The sequence below is a fragment of the Sus scrofa genome, chromosome 7 (assembly GCF_000003025.6).
Source record: "Sus scrofa isolate TJ Tabasco breed Duroc chromosome 7, Sscrofa11.1, whole genome shotgun sequence".
Lineage (NCBI taxonomy): Eukaryota > Metazoa > Chordata > Mammalia > Artiodactyla > Suidae > Sus > Sus scrofa.
This window is the reverse complement of record NC_010449.5, coordinates 9,020,817-9,048,387: the sequence shown is the minus strand read 5'-3', so window position 1 is coordinate 9,048,387 and position 27,571 is coordinate 9,020,817.

Below are 27,571 nucleotides of genomic sequence, written 5' to 3'. Positions count from 1 at the left end.
TGAAAAGTCATCCAATATTAAATATGTTTATGTAATATATAATATATCTTTATACCATATAATACACAAAATTAACTAGAAATAGATCATTAGGATAAACTTAGAGACCCATGTATGATACTTTAAAAAGATAGCATAGTGATGTATTTCTTTTATGTGACATAAAAAGCACAAACCATAAAAGAAAAAAATTGATAAATTATATTTTATTAAAACCTGAAAGTGCTTTTCAAAAGACATTTTTTTTTTTTTTGTCTTTTTTTTTGTCTTTTGTCTTGTTGTTGTTGCTATCTCTTGGGCCGCTCCCGCGGCATATGGAGGTTCCCAGGCTAGGGGTCTAATCGGAGCTGTAGCCACCGGCCTACGCCAGAGCCACTGCAACGCTGGATCCGAGCCGCGTCTGCAACCTACACCACAGCTCACGGCAACGCCGGATCGTTAACCCACTGAGCAAGGGCAGGGACCGAACCGGCAACCTCATGGTTCCTAGTCGGATTCGTTAACCACTGCGCCACAACGGGAACTCCCCAAAAGACATTGTTAAGAAGGCAAGTCAGGGAGTTCCCCTTGTGGCTCAGTGGAAATTAATTCGACTGGGAACCATGAGGTCATGGGTTCCATCCCTGGCCTCGCTCAGTGGGTTAAGGATCCGGTGTTGTCTTGAGCTGTGGTGAAGGTCACAGACGCAGCTCAGATCTGGCCCTAAAAAGAAAAAAAAAAAAAAAAAAAAGGCAAGTTACAAACTGGGAAAAATATTCACAATACACATATTAGAAAGAGTTTTGTTTAGAACAATGAACTTGAACCCTTGCGTCTTCGTAATAAGTTGTCAAACATCCAATTAAAATGAGGGAAAGATTTGAACAGACTCTTCCCAAAAGAAGATGAACAGATGGTCAATAAACACATGAACAAACCCTAAAAATCTTTAGTAATCAGGGAAATAAAAGAAGAGATCCCACTATACCACTAGAATGGCTAACCTTAAAAAGACTGATAATACCAAATTTTGCTGAGAGGGTAGAATATCTGGAATTTTCGTACTTTGCTGTTGGGGAGCTACACTCGTATGTCTACTTAGGCATACAGTTTGGCAGCTTTTTAATGAAGTGAAATATTTACTTACAATGCTATACAGAAAATCCATTACAACATATTTATCTAAGAAAAACTAAAGCTTATTATGTTCACAGAAAGACTTTCACACAAATGTAATTTGAAGCTTTTTTTCTAATAACCACAGGCTGGAAACAACCCACATATTCCTCATTCGTTGATTTGATAAATTGCTATACATGGTGAAATTCCTTTCTAGAATGTCTATCTATTTCTACCAAGCATGTGTGAGGTTTGACTTTGACCTTTGCCATATCCTAACCACCACGGCTGACCTTGAATTACTCTTTGCTGATTTGAACAAAGGTTATTTTAATTTGTATTTTTCATAGCCAATGAAATTAAATATTCTCTTACAATCCATCTATAGCTACTTGTGTTTCTGTAAATTATGTTCAATCCCCTTGTTCTTTTTATTTTTTCTGTAGGTCTTTAATATTGTTTAACAGGCACAAAACTTTTTATTTCTTAAGAGTATTGCCTTTTGTAAATCATAATTGCTGAAAATAGTTTTCTCAAAACTGTATTACTATAGATATTCGAACATTTAAATTTTGCGTGGTCACATTTTTCAATCTTTTCATTTGAATCCTTCTTTTCAAGGTGTCTGCAACTAAACTATACAGAAATCAGAAATGTTCTTACATTAAGCACAAAGTGGCATGATAATGTCAAATACGAAGACATTTTTGAAAAACTGGGCTCTATTAGGAAGGAAAACATTAAGAAATTTTTACCTGGCTCAGTGGTAACGAACCTGACTAGTATCCATGAGGACGCGGGTTTGATCTCTGGCCTTGTTCAGGGGGTTAAGGATCTAGCGTTGCCATGTAGGTTACAGACATGGCTTGGATCCTGTGTTGCTGTGGCTGTGGCATAGGGTGGCAGCTACAGCTCCAATGCAACCCCTAGCCTGGAGCCTTCCATATGCCACAGGTGCAGCCCTAAAAAGAGTTGAAATTAAGAAAGAAAGAAGGGAGGAAGAAAGAAAAAAGAAAGTTTCACCTGCCTTGGGCTTTCAATGACAAACATTTCAGCCACCTTTTCAATAGGAAATGAGTGTAATTTTTAAAAAGTAAAACGCGGTAAAGAAAAAGGATTCCAGGGTGTTTTGGCATACCCCACCCCTTATAGACAAGTGGTAGAGATAAGGAGATTGGAGGTTAAGTTTGGCTGATACCTGTCTAAGAGCGAATGCTGGAAAATTCATGTGACTGGGTAACTAAGGAACTGTTGGAATACTTATGGGCCTCATAGACTGCTATTTGGATAACACGATATTTGCTAGGCTGACTCCTTCCAAGACATTGATATAAGAAGAATAACAATGAACCTGGGTTTTAGAGATTATTGAACAAACCATGACATAAGTTTCAAGCAAGCAAGCCATGATGTGTTGTTCAAGAGCTTGAGACGATGGGAACGGTGTCTCGGGCGCATTAGAGCGACTGTCACCACAAAGATCTTGCTAACCTGTGTGTGAGCACCGCCTGCTGGCCACATTGGGACAACTGGACCTTGGAAAATGGTTTTACATGGACACATTAGTCCATGGACAAAATATCACAGTCTTTTTTTTTTTTTTTTTTTTTTTTGCTTTTTAGGTCTGCAAGGTTCCCAGGCTAGGAGTCTACTCAGAGCTACATTTGCTGGCCTACACCACAGCCACAGCAACGCCAGATGTGAGCCCCATCTGTGACCTACACCATAGCTCACGGCAACACCAGATCCTTAACCCACTGAGCGAGGCCAGGGATCAAACCCGCAACCTCATGGTTCCTAGTCGGATTCGTTTCCGCTGCGCCCAGACAGGAACTCCAAATTATCATAGGCTTTAAAGTAGTTGGGCTTTCTGGAAATTACAGTGATGACTCACTCTGGAAAGAGAATTTTGCTTTCAAAGTGTCTTGGAATGTGAGGTTTTTAAGAATCATTCCTCTAAGTGGAGCAGGTGGAGAGAAAGTTATCCTCATGAACTGTTAGCAGGAGCATAGACTGGTTTAATCTCCAGGAAGTTTAATTTAGTAATGTATACCAGAACTTAGATTGAACTCCCACATTCTGTTTTTAGGAATTTATTCTAAGTAAGTAATCAGAAAATGTAACAGAGTTATATTGCGAAAGGTCTTTAGAGCATTATTGCAGAAGTAAAAAAAATGAGGGAAAAACCAAACTAAACTCCATCTCCATGAAGATACTGTTATACCAGCTAATAGAATACTATGCAGTCATGAAAAGGATGTAGGTATTTTGATATATGGAAAGATACCTATGATTTTTTCACAAGGTCAACAATGCAGATCATTAGTAGCACCAACAGTGTTGTGGACTTGGATTTAAATGCCCTCATTTCACATTCTGACTTTGCCACCCCTAGCATTTGGCTTTGGGAAAGCTGACATTTTTGTCCTCAAAATGTCTTCATTTCTAGGGAGTTCCCGTTGTGGCTCAGCAGAAATGAGCCCAACTAGTATTCACGAGGACATGTGTTTTTCATCCCTGGCCTCGCTCAGTGGGCTAAGAATCCGGCATTGCTGTGAGCTGTGGTGTAGGCTGGCAGCTATAGCTCCGATGTGACTGCTAGCCTGGGAACATCCATATGCCATAACTGCAGACAAAAAAAAAAAAAAAAGTGAAAACGAAGTCTTCATTTCTAAATTGGGAATAATAACATTACTTTTTTTTTAGGTGGCTTTTCTTTTCTTTATTATTATTGTTATTTTTTGTCTTTTTAGGACTGTTCCTAGGTTCCCAGGTTAGGGCTTGATTTGGAGCTGCAGCTGCCAGCCTACACCACAGCCACAGCAACGCCAGATCCAAGCTGGGTCTGCAACCTACACCACAGCTCACGGCAACACCAGATCCTTAACCCAGTGAGGATGGCCAGGAATCGAACCTGCGTCCTCATGGATGCTAGTCAGATACGTTTCGGCTGAGCCATGATAGAATTTCTAAGGTGGCTTTTAAAATAAGAAAGGAACTCAAAGTTCAGAAGTACATTGCACCTATCAGAAGTACATGATAGAATCTCTAAGGTGGCTTTTAAAATAAGAAAGGAACTCAAATAAAGTTCAGAAGTACATTGCAAAACAAAAACAGTTATCCTGGTTGTACTTTTGGATCTATCCATCCACATTTATATTTCTAACTAAATCACTAGACGTCCGGAAGAATATTTAAGGTAGTTTTTCATGTTTTCGTCGTACACTTTTATACCTTTTGATTTTTACTTTGAATATGAATTACATATAAAACTTTAAAAAAAAATAAAAACGAGTTCTTTACCAAAACATAAGCTTCTTCTACCCCAGGAACAGTAGGCTATTTTGAACAACACATTTTTTTTCTTTTTACCTGAAAATAACCCAATCTGAAATTTCCCATTCTGTTTAAGATAGCATCATAGGTTTGACCCATGACCTTAGTGTTTACTGAGCACCTTAATGTTCTTGCATGAAACATCCATAGAAGCAGGGGAAACAAATTGAATCCTCCAAAGGAATGCTTTCCTGGTCATCTGCATGCTTTTAAGCAAGAGTAGCACATGTACTGTTGATGTGCTTGTGGTGATGGTAATGATGGAATCAGACTGTGTGCTACGTAATGTCATTCTGTTATATTTCATCTACGGAGACAAAGAGAGAAAGGAAAGAGGTCATGCCGAGCGATTGGGAGGTGCTGCCTAAATGATTTGATTTTTATTCTCCGTGGAATCTCATTTGAATTTCAATGTCAGAATGTTTCCATAAGAAAGTAGCTCAATGTGAAATTCCCAAAGTTTCATTTGTGTTCCCCTAAAGGGGGAGCAAAGTTTAGTCTCTGCACATCGCCTCACTCTCAAACTTGGGGGGCAAGAGGCCATTTCTCTCGAGATTATTCTTTCTAAAAACACTGTACTTTTACCACCATAAGAACAATCAATTCATAAAAATATCAACTATCTTATGGATGAGTGTCGCAGCTCGGCTTCTGTGATCTTTGAAGTGCATGGTGGAAGGTGAACTTGCCCATTTGACCACGTGCAAGAGTTCATGTTCCTTTTTTTTTTCTTTTTCTTTTTTGGTCTTTTTAGGGCTGCACCTGCAGCGTATAGAGGTTCCCAGGCCAGGGGTCGAATCGGAGCTGTAGCCACCAGCCTACACCTCAGCCGCAGAAACGGTGGATCCCAGCCGGGTCTGTGACCTACAACACAGCTCACAGCAACGCCAGATCTTTAACTCACTGAGTGGGGCCAGGGATCGAACCCATGTTCTCATGGATACTGGTCAGGTTCGTAACCCTCTGAGCCACAATGGGAACTTGTGTTTTTAATTGCCATAGCTGGCAACAATATATAGCAGCGAAGAACACACTGACCATTGGTTTTGTCTGCTCTGATTACTGAGAAGAAAAATGGCAATGACCCTTCCTAAGGAGATGCAGCCTCCACAATCACATGGAGACATGACGTGGACCAAACTGTCTGCTGGGACTGCTGGTGATACTGACATTTTCCCACCACCCAGTATTCCAGAGAGCTCCACTGATAGCGGAAACTTATCCTAGAACAATAATTCCTCTCCCTATTTACCTGGACCTGAAGAATGAGTAACAAAGATACAACTTTTTCTCTCAAGCCCATCTTCATTTTGACTTGACTGTAAGTCCCATGGGCAGCAATAACTTGCTCCTGGAAAGTCCAGTCAAGTCACAAGTCCTGGAAAAGATAGAACACTGTCTTTAGGTTAAACCATATAAAATGGTCATGTTCATAAATTTAAAAATGGCTAGAATCCTAGCAATTTTATACACTTCGACCTAATCTAAGGAATAGCTCTGCAGGGTCAGGGCAAACACTTCCCTTCAAAAAAGACTTGCCTCAGGGGGCAGCAGGGAGAAAAAGTGCAGTGATTCTGACTCCGTTATCAATGTGCCTTAAGAGAGCCTGCATCTTTAAATCCAAACCAAGTAGTCCTGAAGTTCTAACATCAGAGATGAAATATACAGAGAGATGAAAACCACTACTGTTTAATAAAAATGGTGATGTCTGCAATGCATAGTAGATTTGATAGTGAAAAAAAAGGAAATTTCTGAACTAGAATAGAAACTCAAGAATCTTTCCTGAAATTAAGGCAGAAAGTACAGCGATAAAAATGAGAGAAGGAAGAAAAAAGAAAAAGTGAGCCATAGAGAGCATTGTTTGAAGCCCACGTTGATGTAGACCTGAATTTCTGAGGGAGAGAGTGTTGTCGATGAACCCAGAGCAGTGATCAAAGAGAAGAGAATGTTTTCTTGAGCTCTGAAGCCTGCAGATGAGAGGGACTTACTGATGGTAAAATAGTGAAGACCCCTACCGGTGTTTTATGCACAAAGGTGATGAAAGATGCTAATCCAGCTAACTGAATGAGTAATTAAAATAGAGAACTGGAAAATGTGCAGAAAACAAGAAATGGCCGTGTCCATGAGCACTGAAAGTAACTAAATTTAGAGATATATCTATCTTACATAAATATGCATATACAACAGAATGAATGAAAACGTCAGACGTTCTGTATAGGGAAACGATATATATTAAAACACTAATAATCAAATGACTCATTGAATTCTAATTACATACAAATAATCTGGGTCTAAAATTCCAGATTATATCAAGCATAGGAGGAGTGAACCCTCACAGTTTTCATTTTACACAGGAAGAATTGAACCTTTTTTGGCTTTTCATCTTTGACTTGGTGCAATAAAGAAAAATAAATGTAAAAATAAAATGTGGCCACTAATAATGAGTAGTTTAAAGCAGAACTGCTCATGTTCAGTGGCTCTGTATGTCATGATTTTGGCTTTTAAAGACACGCATATGCCTCGCTAACAGCCTTGGAAGGAATATTATACAAGTTCACAGTGGTTCTTTGAATTCTCCTCTTTGTATCTATCTGCATTCGCTGGAATCGTTATTATCTGTGGAGTCATACCACGCTGTGTAATAATCTCTCAAAGGAAAAGAAAAAAATGAAGAGCCATGTGTCCTAAACTTTCTGGGGAGTTTGGAAAACTTGCTCAACCCTGGAGAAAAGATTAGAGCTGAGATGGTTCCCATCCCCTTAGAAGCTTCGCCCGCCTTTCCCGTCTCAGCCAAAACCTCCTCGAGTGCCAGCTGGGCAGGAGCCTGGCTCCGTCTACCAGTTGAACAATTAGCAGAAGAAGTGAGATGAGAGGCCAGATGTGCTCCCAATCTTCCTATTTTTTTTTTTTTTTTGGCTTTTATTTTTTAGGGCTGCACCCATGGCATATCTAAGTTCCCAGACTAGGGGTTGAATCTGAGCTGCAGCTGCTGGTCCATGCCACAGCCACAGCCATGCCAGATCCAATCCTTGTCTTCGAACTACACCGCAGCTTATGGCAACACAGGATCCTTAACCCACTGAGGGAGGCCAGGGATCAAACCCACGTCCTCATGGATACTAGTCAGTTTTGTTTCTGCTGTGCCACAACGGGAACGCCTATGCTTGGGGCTTTAAAATAGTCATGCATTTTGCATCTCTCCTTATTAAAAAAAAAAATTTTTTTTTTCTTTCTTGTCTGCCCCGGTGGCACATGGAAATTCCTGGTCCAGGGATGGAGTCCGAGCTGGTCCTTCTACCTACACACCAGAGCTGCAGCAACCCTGGATCCTGAACCCACTATGCTGGCCTGGGGATGGAACCAGCGCCTCCACAGAGACAAGCTGGATCATTCATCTCCTGCACCACAGCGGGAACTCCCTCTTTATTTAAACAAATTTTTGCAAGTGAAACTATTTGCAGTTGACTCCGAAGCCCTTGGGCTGCCTGAGGTTCCCAGGTGTCCAGGCACCAAGGAGTACGCAGCAGCAACTGAAAGGAAAATTGTTGCTATCAAACAGTTGCACTTGGACTAGCCTTTAGGAGTGGAGGACGCCCCTGGCCCTTCTCTGCGGGCACGTGCCTTTCTACACGGGAAGTGACAGACTCTCCATCCAAACCCACTACCAGGAATTCCAGGGTCAGATTCAGACATTTTCCTGTTTTTATAAATAACGAATCAAGAGCCTCAAATCTAGAGCTGTATATCTGTCTCTCCCCAAAAGATTTACCAGCACAGATGGCAAATAAGCCAAAGATAGATGTATCTTAGTCCCAGAGAAAGAAACGTGATTTCTCGAGCGACTTCCCTTTCTGCAGGAGACTTTACTAGAACCAGCTCTGCAGCCGTCACAAGGTCCTACAGATCCTTCTGGTGGAGGAGGGATGTGAGCAAAAATTATGCACAGATTCTTTAAAATGCACACTTTTTTTCTATTTCTGTGCAAGATCTTTTTTTTTTTCTTTTGGCTGCACCCACAGCATATGGAAATTCCCAGGCCAGAGATCAAACCCGCGCTGCAGCAGTGACAGCACTGGATCCATTGTGCCACAAGAGAACTCCATCTATTTCTGTGTAAGATCTTCATATACAACAGGGATCACTACTTATGATCAAACTCTGATGCTGTACCCTAGGATCCTCTCAACTTGAGTTTGGAAGTCCGGAAGTCCAGCCCAGCAGAAGAAGAGACCATTGGTCCATTTGTAGCTGGAAGGAGCCCAGCTGTTGAGATCAGATGCCAGGGTTCAGAGAAGGTCTGTGAGACTTTGAAAAACTTATGGTTTCCAAATGAGGCAGGTTGCGGCGGTCTGGGGATGTACTGAGGGTTTGGGATGGACATGCTATAAAATTTGGTTGTGATGATTGTTGTACACCTATAAATGTAATAAAATTTATTAAGTAATTAAAAAAAAGACAGAAAAGGCCTGTGACCATTTCCACAAAGCAAATAATTGAGCAAAAATACAAACAAGAATCACTTAACATTTATGTGGCATTTTATAATTTGTAGTATCTCACAGTTGTCTTCCTTCAGCTCCACCAGTTCTTGGGAAGAATGCCCAACTGGGAGTCTTCATGCCCAATTCTGTTATGGATTTTTACTCAGAGAGGTTAAGTGACTTGCCCAAAGCCACACAGTTAGTAAACGCTGGAACTTCAACTTCTCTCTATTACATACGAGTCATCGTTCTCTTGCTCATTTCTGGTCTCTCTCCAGCTGGATGGTACTGAAATGATACATTAGGACTTCACCCCTTTAGCTGGACTATGTGCTGCTTAAATTCCTCTATAGATGTCTGGAGGATTGCAGAAGGGTGTGATATTGAAAAAACAGAGGAATGAGCTATTTGGGGGGCTTGAGCTCAGAGAGCCTACCACAACGATAAGATTTCTTTACAGGCTTGTGTTTTGTCTTCACAAATTTTTTTCCTGCCTTGCCCACTACATGTGGAAGTTCCCAGGCCAGGGATCCAACCCCAACCGCAGCAGTAACCCAATCCACAGCAGTAACAACACTGGGTCTTTAATCACTAGGCCACCAGGGAACTCCTGGTCTTTACAATTCTTAGGTTCTTTGCAATCTTTGTTTATAATGTCATGCCTGTTTTAATATACAATATTTATATTCAAGAAGATGTGTCATATTTCCCAAGACTTTGCATACTTTGGCAAACCAAATGGTACTCAAAAGATTATAGGTACCTTGGCATGAGAAGGTCAGCCATTGTTTCTTGTTAAAATTCAGCCATCACTTTGTGGGCAGATACATTCTGATAAACGGAGGTGATGGTATATTAATTTCAGTAGTTATTATCAAGACAGACTTTGATGGGTTTCATCAGGTAGGTGGTCCAGATGCACTTCTCTCTGGAGAACAGGAGAGAAGATAAGAATGCTGGGAAACAGACTGGGTAATCCAGACTCACGATTTTATCTAAAGCCCACCCTGAGTAAGCACGACTCAAGAGGAAGGCATTTAAACACCTTGATCAATGTGAAAATAACTATAATTTAAAGAAAAATTAAAAAAAATCATATCCTCAAGCACTGAAGAGAAATTATAGTCTCAAGATGGATATAAATAGTGTGCTACATTGTCTGCAGTAACAGGTACAAGAGGCTGGCATGTGTTACTTCATAATTTATACCATAAGTATTCCCTTGACTGAGACTGGTCATTGATGACATTTTTGAACTAATCATGACAGCAAACAAGTAAAAATCAGACTAGATGTCTACCATATAAAATGTATATATATTTTTTAAAATGATAATCTCAGTAACACGTAGAAGCCTTCGGGAAACTTTATTGCAGTTAATTTTAGGGTTTGATTTTTCTTGTTGGTCCTATAGGATTCGAACAATGCTACATTATTTTATAATTACACATGGATTTTCATACTTGGATTTTACAAGCACCAACAGTATTATTCTTTGAAAAGTAAATATAACTTTTTTTTTCCTCTGCCAACAGTGATCTGGGGCAAAAATAATGCCAGAATTGTTGTAACAAAGCACTGTCTCTTTGCCTCTCCTCTCTAAGACCTCCTGTTGATCTGGGAGTTCCCAGGGGCAGTGGTAGCTCCTGAAATGTAGGTCTGCCTGAAGACTTCAGACGGGTCGGGTTCAGAATGCTGACATGCCTGATACCAGCCGGCAACCCCCAGCTCCCTCATGTTTTGCTATCTTGCTGCCAGTGACAATGACAACAATGGCACCTGGGCCGTAGATGGCACCTCAAGATCCTGCTGGGTTGGGTGGTTGACATCTGCCCAAGCTGTCCACGCTGAGCCCTGAAGGTGCCTTTTCTCACGAATGTGGATGCCTGACAACGGAGCCCACTGACAGCCACCATCCGGCCCTTCTGTGTTTTTCGTCTCTCTGCCATCGCTGGATCCAATCCTGCCGATAAGTTGCTCTTCCATTTTTTAGCGAAATTTGGCTGCAGTCGTTGTCTTGGGCATTATGGCTCTTTGCATTTCAGTCCCTTTGTTCTAAGGGAACAGAATCTTCTTCCACTCAGACTCAGAATTCTCTCCCGTGTGGCCATGGGTCAAAGTTGGCTGCGTGGAATTTAAAGATGGGGCGTCCCCTCCTGGGTTTTCCACCAGCGTCTGAACCCCACTGCTCCTACATAGTGAGGAACAAGGCAACAGTAGCCCTAGCTGGGGAAGGAACTGGTGTTTATTTAAGAGCGAGGAGCATCCTATACTCCCCATCCTAACGCTCATCACACTTTATACTGTTTTTACTGTTGGGCTCTAAGTACTGTAACAGGAGTGAAATGATAGTGATAATAGAATAACAACCGTCATAAGAACAGAGAAAACTAGTATTTACACAGCATGTACTCTACCGGGTACTGTGATGCCTGTTTAACGTCAACTAATTTCATCTTTGTAAATAACCCCATGAGGGAGACTTGGTCGCTGTTCCTTTTTGGCAAATGAGGAAACTGAGGTGCAATAAATGCTCCAGCCAGAGTCTCAGTTTTATCTAAGCAAAGTCAGTTGTTCTGCTGAAACCTTTCACCTTATCAGGATAAAGCCATGTGATTTCTTGGTTTCTTTTTTTTTTCTCCCTCTCTCTCTTTTTCTTTTTTTTCCATTAGAGCTGGCTTACAGTGTTCTGTCAGTTTTCTAATATACGGTGCAAAGGAACCTTTCCACAGAAAAGAAAATCATGGACTTGGAGAATAGACTTGTGGTTGCCAAAGGGGAGAGGGAGGGGGAGGGATGGATGGATGGGGAGCTTGGGGTTAACAGATGCAGACTATTGCCTTTGGAGTGGATTAGCAATGAGCTCCTGCTGTGTAGCCCTGGGAACTATCTAGTCACTTAAGATGGAGCATGATAATGGGAGAGAAAAGAATGTATACATGCATTTCTTAGTTTCTTATTATTCCAAAGAACAACATAATAAGATGTCCACACAGAGATGAAGTAATTTAAAACTTGCTTTAATTCAAACTCTAATTGTTTGTAACTGTTCACTTATGAGTGCTTGACTGAATTAAATATGTATATATTTAATTTATATATGTGGGTATATATGTTAATTATCATGAATAAATCCTTCTCTGGGCAGATGCAATCCAAATGCAGTGTAAGTGACCTCATGCTGCTCCCATCTCCCTCTTGATCCCGGCGGTAATTACTGCAGAGACTGTCTTAGCCAGTGTGCTTATAGCCCACATTCTATATTTATGCTACAGAATCACTTCCACGTTTTCCAAAATCAACTCAACCTTCATTTGTGAAGAGCCCACTGGGCTCAAGGCACTGCGGTCGGCCACCTCCTTGCGAAAGGTGCATTCGCCAGGCCCTGGCCTGTGCAGGCTGGCTGACTGCAAGGCAAGCAGAACATTCCCAAAGTCTGCAGGCTGTGTTGCCGTGGTCAGGATGCTGAAGACAGACTCATTCTTAAATGGTTTCTTGGACCATTGGCCTCGAAGTAGTTACAAGGTTAAAACGTCCTTACTTCTCAGCTGGAAAGGCTCTTTTTCTTTCATTTCCTCAGTTGTGACATAGTTGACTACTAGTCCCTGTCTCCTAGTGTCCCTGCTGGGGTTCCGAACTCAGTCAGGTAATGTTTGTAAAGCATTTGTAAAGCACTTTGTGCTCAGAAGAAAGGTCACACTTAGAAGAGAAAGCGGGATCCACCTGAGTGCCCCCGGGGCAAATGTTGTCACTGGCCACGCTTTCTTCTGCCTTCGCATGCCATGTACCAAAGGCATATGTCATAAAGAGAAACTCACTTTTCAAGCTCAGGTACAAAAGAATAAAGCAATTCCTGTGCCTGAGGGAGCCTTGCAAGGCATGAGAAATAAAGCGGAAAGCAGTGGTTAGTCTTGCAAATTGTTCGGAAAAAAAAAAATCATCAGACCATGATGGGCCATAAACTGCGTTGGCCTCACCCAGGCTTACAAAGAATGCTTGAAACTCTCCATATGTTGCCTTTGCCAATATTTTTCCTTTCTCTGCTCCCTTGAACTGGAGATTAAAAGAATGCATAAGACCACCGTTCAACCGCTCTTTGGATGTTAAGGAATTGCCGTCCCAAGACCATCGTCTTGCGAAATCATTAACCACTTTTGAGAGCTCAACGCATTTTTCTTATGAACTGCATTTTTTTTTGTCATTTGTTGAACAGGTTCCTGAGACACAGAGAGGAATAAGCGTGAATGACTTCATTTATGAAATAAATAGACATCAGTTGAACAATTTAATGGCTTCAATTATCCCGATAGCCAAGCAATATTAACTGCAGCAGGCGGAACAGTATTTCAGTTGGCCATTAGCACAGCTTTAAACCCTAGGTGTGATGCTTCCATGGTGTTTTGCACGTAGAGTATCTTCAATAGATGCAAACTTGTGTTCCTTCTAAAGGACAGAATCTTTGCCATGACTCCCTGAGTGGACTTATATATATATATATAAACAGGTAGATGGTCCATAATATTTGCTGAGTGAGTGAGCCTGTCACAAAGTGGTAAATGGACATTTGAATGATTTCTTAGCACAGCTTATAGTGAGAACCTAATAAATCAGGGAACGCTCAGGAAAGCAACATCTGTTAAATTTCTTTTAGTTCTGGAGTTCCCGTTGTGGCAGAGTGGAAATGAATCTGACTAGTAACCATGAGGATGCAGGTTCGATCTTTGGCCTTGCTCAGTGGGTTAAGGACCCTGTGTTGCTGTGGCTCTGGCATAGGCCAACCACTGTGGTTCTGATGCGACTCCTAGCCTGGGAACCTCCTTATGCCACAGGCGTGGCCCTAAAAAGAAAAAAAAAAAAAAATTCTTTTAGTTCTGAGCCATCTTTTTGTTTGTTTGTTTGTTTTGCCATTCTTTGCATTTCTGGTTGCTGATGGTTATTTCATCTCATTTTATTTTATTTTATTTTATTTTATTTTTTGTCTTTTCTAGGGCCACACCCACTGCATATGGAGGTTCCTAGGCTAGGGGTCTAACCCTATCTGTAGTTGCCAGCCTACACCACAGCTCACAGCAACTCCGGATCCTTAACCCACTGATCGAGGCCAGGAATTGAACCTGAGACCTCATGGTTCCTAGTTGGATTCATTAACCACTGAGCCACGACGGGAAAGCCTCATCTTGTTTTAATGTTGATGATGCAAATCTAAATTTTCTTTAAAATAAACCGCAGAAAAGGCATATATTTGCACAGTTTTATTGAGGTATATATATTTTATATACACATATTTCATATTCCATACCATGCAAACATTTATAGTGTGCAAGTCAACTTCTCTTGGTGTATTTATGGAATTGTATAACCATCACCACAATCAGTTGTAAAATGTCATCACTCCAAAAAGAAATCAGGGGAGTTCCTGTTGTGGCTCAGTGGACATGAATCTGACTAGCATCCATGAGGACACGCGTTCCATTCCTGGCGTCGATCAGTGGGTTAAGGATCTGGCATTGCTGTGAGCTATGGTGCAGGTCACAGACGTGGTTTGGATCTGGCATTGCTGTGGCTGTGGTGCAGGCCAGCAGCTGCAGCTGCAATTCGACCCCTAGCCTGGGAACTTCACCATGGGTGTGGCCCTAAAAAAGGAAAAAAAAAAATCACATGCCTCTTATCACCTCAAGGCCCCAATCTCCCCCAGCTCTATGCATTCATGACTTTACCTTCTGTAGCTATAGACTGACCTATTCTGCAAGTTCCATATAAATGGAATCATACAATTTATGGGATTCTGTGCCTGACTTCTTCTACTTAGCATAAGATCTTCAAGGTTCATCCCTGTGGAAGCATATGCCAGTACTCCATTCCTTTTTTATTGCTGAATACTATTCCACTGCCTGGCTATGCTGCATTTTGTTCCTCAGTTGATGGGCACGGATTGTTTCTGCTTTGGGCTATTATGAACAATGCTGCTTGTGAGTATCAGTGCCTGAGTATTGTGTGGACATGTGTTTACTCTCTCACCTAGAAGTAGAAGGGTGTAATTATATATCAAAAAAATCCAAATCGATGAAATAAATCCCACATCCATTTTTTTACTAGAGAAAATGATGGGAGAATTTTAGACATAGTTGAAAGTACACTGGGTAGGAGTTTTTCAGGAGACCAGGGTATCCTCCGAATCCTGGCATGAACAGGGCATGTGACATGGAGCAAAGGACTTTACCTCTGCTTTCTTGTACATAGTGGTTGGGCCTTAATCTCAAAGGCCCAGCTTGCAGGGCAGGTATTCAAAAAAATCTAATGTAATAGTGGCTCAGAGTTAGTTTTAGTTAAAATTTAAGCCAAAATCCAAAAGTAAACTGAAAAAAAAAAAAAACAACTATGAAGAATAACATAGCAAATAAAAATATTCCCTTGTTGCCTCTAGGAATAATTAAAAGTTAGAAAGAAAGAAATTACATTCTTGTCATGTTTATAAAGCACCGATAAATGACGATTAAGATGTTTCCAAGTGGAGTTCTCTGGTGGCCTAGTGGGTTGAGGATCTGGTGCTGTCACTGCTGAGGTGCAGGTCTGACCCCTGGCCCATGAATTTCCTCATGCTGAGGGCATGGCCAAAATAAAAAAAAAAAAGAACAAAGTAAATGTTTATGTATAAAAAGGAAAGATAGTCTTGCTTGTTAAACAGACTCTTTCCTACTTTCTAAGAAATTCAGATAAAAATTGGATTTGTAGGGAGTTCCCATTGTGGCGCAGTGGTTAACGAATCTGACTAGGTACCATGAGGTTGTGGGTTCAATCCCTGGCCATGCTCAGTGGGTTAAGGATCTGGCGTTGCTGTGAGCTGTGGTGTAGATCGCAGACACGGCTTGGATCTGGCATTGCTGTGGCTCTGGTGTAGGCGGGTGGCTACAGATCTGATTAGACCCCTAGCCTGGGAACGTCCATATGCCACAGGAGTGGCCCTAGAAAAGGCAAAAAAAAAAAAAAAAAGCTTAATTGACAGCATAAACTAATGTCCCCATGCCTAGAACACTTTTTGTACAATATGCCTTCTCCTTCCCATGCTCAGAAATACTTCCATCTTTTGCAGCAGGTGAGGGGTGGGTGCGCAGTGGGGGTTACTTATCTTACCCTTCCCATAGGTCTCAAGCATTGCCTAGTGATAGCCTATCACTCTAATAAGAGGGCAGTGAGATGTTCTCATTGTCATATGTGTCAAAGCTTTAATGCTTCCCTATCTTTCACACACACACACACACACACACACACACACACACCCTCTGGATATGAAGAAGTGGCAGATGGGGAACTCGAGAGAAGAGGATTGAAGAGGGTATAGGAAGTTCGACCCCATTGCTCACGTGCTTTGCTTACTCCGGATGCTGGATTTTCATGGTTTCTATGAGCCTCAAGAGCATTCTTTGCTCTTCCCTCTCCCATTGCCCAGTGACCTCCCGGGGTCATTGCCTTCAGCTCTCTGGCCACTTAAGAAGGTCAGAGTTAAGGCAGAAGATCGAAAGTGAGGCTAGGAGAGTTTTAAGCATCATTTTGGGGACTATATTCTTTTTGTTTTTAACACCAAAACATATGGCATTCGTTTTAGGAGAAACTAGGCATTTGGAAAGAATGATTTTGATATGAGGTTTTGGGTCTATCCAGAATCAGTTTCAATCTTTTCCAAATTTCCTGTTTATTCAAAGACAAATATTTTTTTAAAAACTGAATAAAGTGAAAAACATTCATATTAATCAACAGGAGAATGGATAAGTAGATAATGGTATGTTTTTATAAGAGACTCTTCTTGCAGTGAAAATGAATGAACTTCTACTACATGAAAAATATGCATGTATCAAAAAAATGTGATGCTGAGTCAAAGAATCCAGATACAAAATAACACAGACTGATGATTCTATTTATGTAAAATTAAAAAAAAATGTTTGTACTGCATACTTAGTTGGTTAGGCTATAAATGAAATGCAGGAAAGTGATTTTACCATAAAACCCGGGATGGAGGTTTCCTCTGCAGAGAGAAAGTGGGTAATGATTGGAAAGGGGTATGAAGATGCATTCGAGGGTGTTAAAATCTTCTATATTTTAATTTAGGAGATAATAACATGGGTGTTTGTGGTGCTAATTCCTTGAAGGTATAAGGAAGTTAAAATTCCTTGGAAGTGTAAGACAAGAAAGAAAAAAAAAAAAACCCATAAATTCATTACTGTTTTAAATATGGGGTTTTAACTTTAAAACTGCGGAAAGCAGAAGATTTTTTCCCTATCATTCCAAAGACAGAAAATCCTCTGTAATCTGGCCTGTATCTCTGAGATGCCAACTTATATCTTCTTTGGGCACAGATAAGGGCCAGAATCATTTGACTTTTGCCTATTCCTTTTTCCAGAAAGCTGCCAGACTCTCACAATCTGAATGTATAAAACTTAGATTGCAAATCGAGGGAAAATATCCACCTTTCAGTTAGCAGATAAATGATACATGCTACGTGATAAAAGATACAGTTAGTAGAATAAATGATACATATTCAGATGCTGGCTGCAAGAGATATTGATTGTTAATGAATTTAGGGCAAATGACATCGCAAAAGCTTATTGCTCACATTCGTGTGTGTTACAGGTTGTTACAGCTCATCTCCATACTCTCTTTGTTCGGGAGGGATAGTTCCAAGTTGGGACCCACTGATCCCACCAGAGAGCAGGAGAACCGGCAGAACCGTGCATGGGCTCTTAAAAGCTCTGCTCAGAGCATCATTTCTGATCACATTCCACTAGCTAATGCCAGTCCTATAGTGAAGCCACATGTCAAAGAAATGGGGACGATTCCTTCTCCCAGTTGAGGAACAGTGATGATTTAAGAATAAGAATGATATCCGGGAGTTCCCGTCGTGGCGCAGTGGTTAACGAATCCGACTAGGAACCATGAGGTTGCGGGTTCGATCCCTGCCCTTGCTCAGTGGGTTAAGGATCCGGCGTTGCCGTGAGCTGTGGTGTAGGTTGCAGACGCGGCTCGGATCCCGCGTTGCTGTGGCTCTGGCGTAGGCCGGTGGCTACAGCTCCGATTAGACCCCTAGCCTGGGAACCTCCATATGCCGCTGGAGTGGCCCAAGAAATGGCAAAAAGACCAAAAAAAAAAAAAAAGAATGATATCCACCATCCTGACCCAGTCTACAATAGGCCAGAAACCCATGATCTTTTGAGGAGTTTAGACTTCTGAGTGAGACCAGACCACTAAGTTTGCTTTTATTTAAGGTAAGTGGTAAGAGTGATAAGCTAGAAAGAGTTCAAAATTTGTTTCATTTGGGCTTAATTTAAAACAGAGAATGAGAAATGCAAAAGATGCATAGGAGATAAGGATGCAGGTGGTTTTTCTTCCTTCTGTCTCAGAGTGCATCCTAAGTTTGGAGCTCTCAAAAACTTATGTGGAATATGATGCCTTTGGGGCCAGAGTAATGGAGGGTGGTGATTTTGCTGCCTTTTATGTCCTCGGCTCTGTCAGTGCCCAGAAAATACACCACCCAAATAAGTAGCCAAATAATTGGCTACTTGGCAAATCTTATCACTCAGCTCTAATGACCGATTCTGGGCCCTGAAATTGTTGCCGTGCCAACCTTGGGGCAGTCTTCCCTCCACTATTCCTGCACTGGAGGTTGGCCAAGGAATTTTCCACTCGTGTCCCTCCAGGGGAATTTTGGCCTTAGTCTATCCCATCCTCAAAGTCAAAATTGTCTGACTGCGAATGACCATGAAACAACCTAGTAATCAGAATTTTCCTAGTTGTCCTTTTTTCCCCCTCCCTTCCATTCTTTCTTCCCTTCTGTTATCACCTTGACTTTCAGCCAGTGGTTCAGCAGGCATCAGAGTCCCCTGCAGGGCTTGTTAAAACATAGCTTCCTGGGCTGGAACCCCTGAGTGTTGGATTCAGTAGGTCTGGGGTAGGGCCTGAGAAATTGCATTTCTAACAAGTTCTCAGGTAACCCTGAGCAGCTGGGGACTGAGCCCTAGGAAGCGCTGTAGACGATGATGGGAAACCACTGGAGGGCAGGAACATGGGCAGCTGGAAGTCTGGTAGCAGAGGGTAGAAGGACTGTGGGAAGGAGACACTGGATGAGGCAACAACAAATGAGGCTAAACTAAGATGATGGGAGCAAACATGAAAAGGACGAAATTGACACAAGCTACTTCTCGGGAGTGAAATTAACTCAAGGTAACTGAGAAAAAGGATGCAGGGTGTGGGATGCTGTTTCCAGCTCTTTGTCTCTCCCTCTTTCTTTCTCTCTCTCTCCCCTCACACCCTTCCCTATCTTTCTCTCCGTCTCTATTTTCTCTCATATTTATTGGTTCAATCATTGTCACTTTTCCAAGTCCTCTAGCTGAACTTCCTTAGAAAAGAAACTACATGTCTTTGGGCTTCAACGTTCCTAATTTTAAAATGAGGGCGTTGGATGAAACTCATGCTTTCCATCCATTTTATTTTATTTTTTTAAAGGAACAGTAAGTGGAACTATTTGCTTGAATTTGGCCAGGCTCTTGATACAGCTCTTTAGAACTTAAGGGGCTTCTAGGAGCCGTTTGGAAGCCACTGCCTTGTTCAGCCCTAGCATCAAAAGACTTCTGAGTTATATTTATGAACTGATAGAATCCTTCCCTTAAAAAAAGGCCTTAAAGAGATTCTGGGTACTCAGACAAAAGCTTCAGGAAAATCCGGCCCAGCGTATTAATTATAAAATGAACAGATTTCAGCATTTCCTAAAATAGATACTGCTTTGGGGTTATTTATACCTACGGAAAGCTAAGAAAGAAAGACAGAACAGTATAGATCAGAGCCATGCGGATAGTTAACTTCCAAAACGTTAAGTAATTGATCATTAGCTCATCCATACTTAATCAGAAAATACATCTAAACTAAATTTTATATTTTTAAAATAGATATTTAGGTTATATTTTAGATTTACTCTGGAAAAAAAGCTTTCTGGATTTAAAGCACCTTGATTTAGGAAATGAGCACCTCTTTTATAATGACTTGAATGTTTTGATTAGAAATGGAATCTAATATACGGCATAAGCGAACCTATCTACAGAAAAGAAACAAACTCCCGGACATGGAAAACAGACTTGTGGTTGCCAAGGGGAAGGGAGAGGGAGTGGGATGGACTGGGATTTTGAGGGTAGTAGATGTGGACTATTTGGACATTGGGAGTGGATAAACAATGAGATCCTGCTTTATAGCACAGGGAACTATATATATCTAGTCACTTGTGATGGACCATGATGGAGGCTGATGTGAGGAAAATAATGCATATATATGTACAACTTGGTCACTTTTCTGTCTAGCAGAAATTGACAGAACATTGTAAATCAACTACAATAATAGAAGAAAGAAATTGAACCTAAATCTCTTTTTACTAGTCTCTGGCTCTTTGCTCTTCTTTTTTTTTTTTTTTTTTTTTTTTTTTTTGGTCTTTTTGCTATTTCTTTGGGCTGCTACCGCAGCATATGGAGGTTCCCAGGCTAGGGGTCGAATCGGAGCTGTAGCCACTGGCCTACACCAGAGCCACAGCAACGCAGGATCCGAGCCGTGTCTGCAACCTACACCACAGCTCACGGCAACGCCGGATCCTTAACCCACTGAGCAAGGGCAGGGACCGAACCCGCAACCTCAGGGTTCCTAGTCGGATTCGTTAACCACTGCGCCACAATGGGAACTCCTCTTTGCTCTTCTTTCTACCATTCTGGCTTGATAGAATCCAGCGCTTTGTTTTGAGGAAGAAATACCCCCAAATTAGTGTCATCCTGGTTACTCTCTTTGTGATTAATAGAAAGCACAGCTCTCCTGGGCACACTGAAAACAGCAATAATATTAAATGCCCAGGAAAGAAATTAGCACACACGATTTAATTGCCTCTAACACCAAAGCTGAATTTGGGTGCTGACGGTCTCTTTTAGAACTGTCGCTCTTTTTATGACAAAAAAAAAAAAAAGTCCTTTAGCAATAACAAGTTTCAACAGAAGCAGGAGATGCGTGGGAGGAAATTGAAAACAGGGACAGGCGTAACATTTTATTGTAGGTGGTTTTTTTTCCCTTTTCCCCTACCTGATGTCAGATCTGTAGGAATTTAATGGCAGCACATTACCTTTTCTTTGAGGATTTTCATATCTTTTAAAACCCACCTGGTTGCTAATGTCAGTTCCCTTTTTAAAAAAGGAACAATTGTCAAGCGTTTGTGATGCGTGCTTGAAAATGTTCACATCTGCGAGGTTCAACTGGGGCAACTGAACCTGGGTCCTAGAATTTGGCCAAAGAGAGCATCTCCGATGAACTTTGCTCACCTTGCCTCAGGAAAGAATTGCTAGACATACAAAATTATTATCCTTTTCCAAAGCGTTCAATGGTGGCAACAAGTCTTAGACCCCAAAGGGGTTCGAGGGAGCAATTTTTAAACTATTCGTGTTATACAGAAGAAGCCGAGTGTTCAGGAAAGGGAGGGGTTGCTTAGAGTCACACAACTCGTTAATGACAAAGGTAGGACACAGACCTTCTGAACTGTGTCTGATCATACGCCCAAATGCAGTACTGAAAGATTGCACTCGACGCTGTGTCTGTTTTTTTTTTTTCCCCCCGCCCATGCCCCTGATATGTGGAAGTTCCCAGCCAGGGATGGAACCCACACCACAGCAGCAACCCCAGCCACAGCAATGAAAATACCGGATCCTTAACCCCCTGTGCCACCAGGGAACTCCTGCTATATCTTTTTAATGTGTATTCTTGCTGATAAAACACAGATTGCCCACAAAAGAGGAGGAGGAATTTGTTGTGCAAGGCACGTGTTTTCTCCCATCTCTCCTTTCGTTGCTTTTTTAAAGAAAAGCTTTTCTCAGATGTGCGTAATTACCCATGAGATGCATGCAATGAGAGCTTCTACAGGGTCACAGGAGAACTGAGGAGTTAAGAGAGTATTTGTGAGGAGATCCTACTTTAGATGATATGAATCACCTACTCCTTTTTCCATGGGCCAAACCTAAAAGCAGGCATCATCAAGGTGCTGAACACAGCATCTTTCAGTTAAGCTTTAAGCTTGAATATCCGCCTGATATAGAATTAGATTACTTTAAAATGGATATAATTAACATATTTTAAGTGTTCATTCCGATGAGTTCTTAGTATTACTTTTCAACATCGTATCATGAAAAATTTCAAATGGAGAGGCAAATTGAGATACCTGCACAGTAAACACACGTTTCCTATTATGTAGACTCAGGGTTGGCTTAGAGTCTTGCTTGAATCTACAGGTTTTGTCTTTCATCAAATGTGGAAAAATTTCAGCCGTTATTTCTTCAACTAATTTTTAGGGAGGTTCAGGAGCTCTCTCTTTCTTTTTTGCTGCACCCACAGCCTATGGGAGTTCCCAGGTGAGGGATCGAATCCGAGATGCAGCTGCGACCTACACCACAGCAATATTGGATCCTTGCCTCACCATGATGGGCCAGGGATGGAACCTGTACCTCTGCAGTGGCCCAAGCCACTGCAGTCAGATTCTTAACCCACTGTGCCACAGCAAGAACTCCCTCTCTTTCTTCTTGTGGTTGGTCTCCCAAATGCTGTGTTAAACCCCTTGATATTACCCCCAAAGTCCCTGAAGCCCCATTCGCTATTTTCAATTCTATTTTTCTCTTCTTCAGATTGGAAATTTTCCTTTTCTCAGTCTTAGACGTTAATAACTCTTTCTTCCACAACTTCTAATCTGCTGTTAAGTTCGTTCATTGAATTTTTGATTTCAAATATTTAATTCTTGTAGTTCTAGAATTTCCATTTCGTTCTTTTTTCTAGTTTCAGTTTTTCTTCTGTATTTCCTACTCTTTCTTTTATTATAAGTTCTCTAATGTACTTTAGCATAGTTAAAATGACAGCTTTAAATTTCTGGCCTGCTAATTCCAATATCAGGATCATTTTGTGGGGCCAGTCTCCATTGACTGTCTTTTCTCTGGAGTATGGATGGTATTTTCCTCTTTATTGAATAATTTGGAACAAATGTTATAGACACTTGAAATTCTGTAATGCTTTTGCAAAAATATTGATTTTTTAGTATTGGCAGATAACTCAATTGGACTCAAACAGCAAACTGACTGACAACTGAAATTTCAGTTCTGTTCCTTTAGATTCACCTGTACAAGCTAGCAGTTTCCCACATGCACGTGTAGATAAGGAGCCAATGAAAGGTTTGGGCAAAGTATAGATACAGTATTTGAGGCTCAGGCTCTGTCTCTTTGTTCTGTGTGTTCCCCTCACTTCCCAGCTGTTATGGTCAAACCAACCCACGCCATCTTGTTCTTGAAGCTAAGAACACAACACATGTATTTGAGTTTTAGCTGCTCTGTATGGTGCAGTATGTGGCTTTGCTGTTAAGGGTAAAAACTGGACAAACATTGAAATTTACCCAGTTTTGTTTTCTTCGACTGAGTACCATCCATCTTCCGGCGTCTGTCTGATGTAATTGCTCTCTCGTGCCTTCTTTTTCCCAGAGTTCATAGTTATTGTCTGTGGGTGGGGTGGTCTGGTAGGAGGAACGTGCTGTTACCAGACGTGGAAGCTTCTCAGTCACTGAGCTTTTCCATTGTCTAAAAAACCCTTCTTAGGTTCCTCCAAAACGAGATATGGACCATCTTCTCAGAACTTTTCTCTCTGTCCCATTCAAGTCTGTTCCACTCCTCTCAACCGCTTTCTTCTTTCAATCATCATTGTTTAGTTACGTCTGCCTTGGGACTGCATATAAATGGAGACACACCATACGTAGTCGTTTCTGCCCAACTTCTATCCTTCAATATGACATTTTTGAGATTCATCCAGGTTGTTGCATGGATCAGCAGTGTACTTTTTATTAGGGAGCACGGTTCTATTATATGATTAGGCCACAATTTGTATGACCATTTTTGCGTTAAGGGGTACTTTCACTCTTTTTGACTTGGGGCTATTATGAATAAAACTGTTCTGATTATGCTTGGGCAAGTCAGTCTTTGGCTGGGTGTCGTTGTCATTTCTCTTAGGTAAATGCATACCAGAGGAATTGCTGGAAGTCACACAGGTTTTCAAAGCTGTTTACCATTTTTTACTCCCACCAGCGGCAGATGAGCATTCCAGATGCTCCACATCCTTGTCAACAGCTTCTGTTGTTAAAGTTTAATTTTAGCTCTTCCAGTGAGTGTAAAGTGGTACTCTGTTGGTTTTAAACTACATGTTACTGATGGTTAATGATGATTACAACTTTTTCACGTGCTTCTTGGTGACTTGTCAATCTTGTGGAATGTGTCTATTCAAAACACAGTATTTATTGCATTTTTAAAATTAGTAATTTGTAGTGATTCTTTATATATTCTGGATCTGTGTCCTTGGTCAGGTATGTATTTCAAACAATTTTCTCTCAGCCTGTGGAATGTCTATCCCTTTTCTTAATGGAGTCTTTTAATAATAAGATATTTTAAGTTCAATAAAGTCCAATTTATCAATTTTTTCTTTTAAAATTCTGTTAAAAAAACGTTTGCCTATCCAAAATTCATTTTTAATCATACCATTGAATAGTGCTAGGCTTATGAAATATTTTTCTCTTCTTTGAAGCTTTAAAAGTTTGTATGTTGCCTTTTTAACCAGTGAAAATGTTTTTGAGGTAAAATAAAATATTTTTTGCAGATTTTTAGAATTCTGGCCAAGATAGCTGAAAAGTCAGATGATGATACAGCGACTTGCATAAAAAAAACACTTAATAGATGTTTGCAAAAGTAAATCAACTTACACTTCTAGTAGCAAACCTCACGGAGAGCGTTTAAATTTTCTAAATTATTGCTGCAAATCTATGTGGCAAAATGTGCTTAGAACAATCCAGGAGCACTGATTTGTTCAGCTGTTGTGCCAAGGCATGCAAGGCTTAGCACCAAATCTTGCAGATACACCAAAACATATGGAGAGACACCTCATACTGGCTTTTGCTTAAAAGATGACAACAACTTTGCATCAGTGACAATAATGTCAAGTTAAAACGAAAGTCCCTAACTTTGTATTCCTGCTGAATGATTAGTGTTTTAACTCAATAAAGTAGCATAACAACGTCCGAGTGAAAATACCTTATAGAGATTGAATAATAGATGAAATTCTGAATAGGTTAACTTGGCATATACCCAATGCATGATGAAAATTAGTATTTGCCAAGACTGTATTGCAGTCCACGAGGCTGACTGGAAAATGATGGCAGGATGACATTTTTCCCATGAGCCCTACATTTTATCATATTCCCCAAGCGCTGTTTGGAAATGTCTCTGAGATGTAGCAGGCTATAGCAGAGCAGTTCTGGCCTTACAAAAGCTCCATCATATAGTTTCCCTGGCTCATCGTGCTATTTGGATTTTAAAGAAATTTTTGCTCAGGATGTATCCTAATTCCTAGCCTTTTTCTATTTGTGCTCTCAACAAAAACTTCATCTCCTAGTCTTGTCTTCTACAGCTCAATTCCCAAAATGCCCCCAATAATGATTAAAGATGTAGTCTTGGTACTTTCTGTATGTTATCTTTCATTTTCCATGCAGTAATGTTAGGTACTGATTCTTACATCCATTTTATAGTGGAGAAGTTCAGATTCCTTAAGAAATTGCCATAGCCAGCTCCCTGGTAAGTGGCTGTTTGGGGATTCATATTTTGGATTGTCAGCAAAGCCTGTGTCTTTCCCACTGCACACCATGCTACTTCCCTGGTTCAAGGTCACCATAAAATTTACCACAGTGGAAGGAAATTCCAGAGTTTAAACTATTGTCAAGGTAAGTCACTTAGGTAGTCTTATATTCGTCAACTTGACAAGTTGTAAACAGCTTCATAGCTATTTCCTGTTGTTTCTCTATGGTAAACTTTGACTTATGGGTTTAAAATTTGTCTTTCTGGCCACTTCTATTTCTCTTCTCCAGGGGGAGGTTTTGATATGTCACTAAGTCCTTTTTGGTGAAGCAAAGAAAAAAGTTCCTTCTAGTTTAATTTTGCAGGCTTGGGTTGAAAAGTTTGGACAAATGGCTGGATTTTCTTGTTTAGGCTATCTTTAGTTGAGAAAATAGAGCAGAAGTTAAGGAAAAAAAAAAAAAAACACCCAGAAATGGTTAGAAACAACAAGAAATTCATCTAGTTTAGTTTATTTTTTCAAGTTGATTATTTGTGATCAGCAGTCTACAGACAAAAATTTTAATGATCAAAACCAAGAAATAGTCATGAGCTATTTGACTCTTTCATTAAAATATAAGCTTGCTGGAAGTAGAAAGAGAAAGTTTTTGTTGTTTCAAAAAGCATACAATATTAATGATCTCTTCAAAGTTGCTCAAAATCACCGTTTAACTCAGGGAATTGTATGTCAGGATACCAGAAGATACGGTGATGCTTTTGTTTCTTTTTCTCTTTTGTTTTTATTTTTTATTTTTTTACAGATAAAGCACAACAACACACACTGTCCTGCATGCCTTTTCTTTATGCCCTCTTGTGGGAAATTAGCCAACATTCTTGGAATGTGCAAGCTTTCACTGCTCAAGGTTTTTGTTTTTCATCATTTTACAGGAAGTATTGTTCTTAACATCCTACCAGGGGCATGTCAATAGTCACCATCACAACTGGAAAATATTTTCTGCTGTGTTGTGCCAAAGGATTCTCTGCTTTCTTTATGCAACATGGCCGGTGTCAATAGATACTTTTAAAAAACAAAAGAAATACGCATTTCATTATCAGCAGGCTTATTATGACTACTAGCAATTGGTAGCACAAGTTCTGCACCAGAAGAGTGTATTTCAGGATGATGCTCACAAAAGAAGTTTTTCTTGGCTTAGAATTTAAATCAAGATTCTTGATTTAACATATTCTTGCTCTAAATATAAATACACATACAATATAAAATAAAATGTGTTTTTCCATATAAAACAATGCATAAAATATATTACAGAGGTGCTGAAGCTAGGAGCTAGGATATATGTGTCTGGTGGTATATATATTCCCAGACAGACATGCAATCTGCATGGTTATTTATCATCTAAGTGTTTCTTAAAGACCAGCATTAGAGGTTTAGTGAGCTATCTTCATTTCAAATGTCATCAGGCACATAGGGACACAAAGGAGCCAGTATCCAGAATAAATTCTTCATCCCAATCCAGTCTTCTGTTAGATGGCCAAGTGCTTAATGATAAAAACTTGGAGTCTCACCTTTACTGGAAGTGAAACTTGGTAAATGGGACTGTTTACATAAAAACATTCAGAATTACAAAAGTAGAGCTAACTTGGATGTTTGCTCTATTCACAGACCCTCTGTGTTGGGCTCCAGCCTCTTAAGTCTACATCCACGAGGAACATGGGTGAGGAAGTTGGGCAATCAATTGGGAAACTGAATGAGCAGGAATAAAACTTACCACTGGAGGTTTTAAATAATTCAGTGACTGCTCTGCTGCCAGAAGAGTGGTTCTGTGGCATCTATTCTTGCAGAAAGGAAAGAGGAGAGATAAATGTATGACTACCTGTTTCTGTATATGAAGGAGACCGAGCATGGACTGTGTAAGGCTGGGAGAGGATCAGTAGGTAGGAAAGGAGCAGATGAGAAGGGAGAGAGAAGTTAGAGGGATCATAATTCGAGGCTGCACTTTTTCT